Genomic DNA, 3369 nt, shown 5'->3' on the forward strand with positions numbered 1-3369 from the left:
TCCAGCCCCGCCCACGTGCCCCTCCTCCTGCCCTGCCTAGGCGCGCACTGAGGCTCCTCCCGACCGGAGCGCCGCGCACCGAGACGGGAGGCCGCTACTGCCTTACAAGGCTGCCGCAGGCACCGCCAGCCTATGGACGCAGCTCGACCCAGGGCGCGGTCGTCTGTGGAGCTGTGGAGCGTGGGAACCAGGCGGTGGTTGGGGAAGAGCTAGTGGGGCACACCTGGCCCTGGGGCACCGGGGGGTGCGGCCATTCCCAAAGGGGAAGCTGAGGCTGGTGGCGCAGTTGCAGCCTACACTGAACACAGCCGGTTGCTGATTCCTACATGCACTGAGAGCTAGATGCACGTGATGAGATGCTGGCCGCTCCGGTTACCTGTATGAGAAAGATCCCGAGAGTCTGCTGATTTTCCTTCCTTCTAAGGATACTTGCCACGGGATCTCTACCCCGCTGACTCTGTGGTGAGGTCATGGCCGCACTGCCTCAGTAGGAGCTGGCTCTGTAGAAGATTATGGGCTTGGTAAGGTGGGGCAGCGGGGCTGGAGGCAGAGGCTTTGGTGCAATAGACTCCCCAGCCCTCCAGGTTGGCTCAGGGTTCAGCCTCTGACTTCAACTCAGACTCTAGCCAAGTCAACCCAAAGGGGAGTGTGTGTGTGTGTGTGTGTGTGTGTGTGTGTGTGTGTGTGTGTGTACTGATGAGTGTCTGACAAATTAACTCATGTTTGAGGGAACCTTGTTCTGAAACTTCAGAAACGAGACCCACATTGGCACTTGGAGCAGTTTACCCCTCCCCATGGTGGTCTCTGACTCTCCAATCCTTCAGACTACCTGCTTTCTTCAGCTACTCAAAAATGACTAAAGTCACATCTAATTCTTGCTCTTCTGCGAATTCCCACTATGGAAGTCATATGAGTACAGGACCGTGGGGTATGAGGAATGGAGAGCCACACCCAGGCCCTCTTCCGTCACTCAGCTCTTCTTTATGAGATCCTGGCTTGGCCACTTGTCTTATGTCCCACAAAGCCCCAAGCCCTGTCATCCCCTGGAAATCAAAATGTAAGCAAAGTACTGAAAAACTGGCATTTATGTTTATGTCCCTACTAGCATATTTTCAAAAGATGACTATGTTTTAATTTTATTTTTATTGTTGTATGTATATAGCCTGTTTGTCAACATGTGCACCACATGCATGCCAGGTGCCCTCGGGTTCCAGATGGGTATGTTAGATGCTTTAGAACTGGAGTTACAGGTAACTGTGAGATGCCCAATGTGGCTGCTGGGAACCAAACCCAGGTCCTCTGCAGACTTATATCAGTACTATAAAGTTCTGGAGGACTTGCTGTTAACAACGATAGTCCAAGATGTCAGCTTGATGAGCCTTAGGGCTCGGATGATGTCTTCTGACCTGACTCCGACAGCATGGCAGCTGCTGAAGCCACAAGAATCTCACCTGCAGACAGCCTGTACAGGGGACCTGCACCAAGTCTGGATGGAAGTGCCTCTGGTGAGCATCCCTCCACAGTGACCCAGCAAAACACCTCTGCTGGGGGGGATGGTGGGCCCCAAATTCACTACAGTTGGAACCTCAAAATGTGACCTTATGTGTAAACAGGGTCTTGGTCTGAGGGTATAGTTCAGTGGAAAAGGCTCCTTCCTACCTGGATCCCCAGGACCACAAAAAGTACGTGAGGGGTGTCTGCATATGAAATTAGTGTCTGTTCTTCAGATGAAACCTTGTCCTAGATTATCCTAGTGGACCCTAAATCCAGTAACAAGTGTGTGTCCACATGACCCTGCAGCATCAGAGTACCTAAGCAGACCACTATGTCCAGGTTTCCAGAGGTGCAAATGGGGCAGACCAAGGTAAGTCCAGTGTGGGCTCCCACAGTCCAGCTGTCTTCTTTGTGACCCAGGCCTAGGGGAGATACCTACACCAGGGCAGTAGCCTGGCCAAGATGGGTCCTATTAGAACAGCATGGAGTTCAGGGAGGGGACAACCTTTAAAGTCTGAGGACAGTGGCTCGGGGAATGGGAGCTATGCTGAGGCACTGGCAGGTTTCCAGGTGGATTGCACAGGCATTTCTGAGGGCCTCAGCAGCAGTGTCCTAGGAACATGCTACAGGATTCTCCATCAGGGTCACACAGAGACCAGAAGGTGCAGCCTCCTGCAAGGGCCTACTGGGTGTAGTCCTAGTAGGCTTGGAAATGCAGCCCACTGTGGGAGAGCAACTAGTGCCTCAGAGTCTCCAAGAAACAGTTCCAGAGATCTGCTACTACATGGCAGGAACCTTTGTTGACAGTCTTTGTGTCTCTAAAGTCCTAAGGTAGACACATTAAGTCATCTGCTGCTGCTGGCAGCCCTAGCGTGGACCTAGCCTGAATTCTAGTGTATCTTCTGGTGGATTCTGTAGGATATATGTCTCCCAAGCCAAATCACATCTCTTTGTAGGTGTGAGCAGCTTGATGAGGTCTGGTAGGCCCTATATAGGTGGCTTCCTAGTCCTTCCGATCCTTATGGGGACTAGGCAGACTGGTGACATGAGCAGAAGGGGTCCCAGGCTCAGCAACAAAAGAACAGTACTGCTAAAGGCAAAGGCTGACTCTGCATGGGTTAGAGCCTTGCCAGCCATGGTGTTGGGTCTTTCTTTGCAAGTACACACAGGGATGTACACAGGACTCAAGCCAAGACAGTTCCAGGAAAGTGATAAGGGTAGCTGGAATGTGGGGTATGGGGACTGTTCTGAGGATGAAGGACTGTGAGGATGCTCTTACTATTGGGAAAAGCTTGACATATTTCAAACCATCATGGACAGATATGGCCAGTTTCTTTTCATACCACTGCTGAAGGTGCCAGGGAGGCCCTGCCTATGACCTTCACTGACAATGAGCCGTGAGCAAATTTCAGCCCCTAAGTGGCTGTCAAACATGACAGCTAGACTGAGACCAGGGGTCTCATAGCTCTGGGCCTGGGCCAGAGGTTAAACTCCAAGGGAAGAGAGGAGTACCTAGCCTTGGGGCCTTGCCAATCCTCTGCTCACCTTGTGAGCTTGCCTTGTGAGCAAGCAGGCCTGAAGATGGCAAAGTGTCCTCCCTGCATACCACCCTACATCTTTCTTCCCATATGGGGCCAAATTTAGAGACCCTTAAACAAGGATCTGCTTTGGGCCTCAGCTTAATTTCTATCTAGCACTGCTCCATGCAGAGAACTTGTCTCCTAGAATCACAGGCAGGGTCAGGTTGTCATTGAGTTACAGTGTAGGCCGGTCAAGGTGTCACAGAAAATTCTATTAATAGGCGAGCTTCTCTAAGCCTGGGGTTCTGCTAACTGTCCCCCTTACCAGCCACAGTAATACTCCAGGTTGACTTTG

Source organism: Peromyscus leucopus, chromosome 19 (genome assembly GCF_004664715.2).
Source record: "Peromyscus leucopus breed LL Stock chromosome 19, UCI_PerLeu_2.1, whole genome shotgun sequence".
In the NCBI taxonomy this organism is placed as follows: Eukaryota; Metazoa; Chordata; class Mammalia; order Rodentia; family Cricetidae; genus Peromyscus; species Peromyscus leucopus.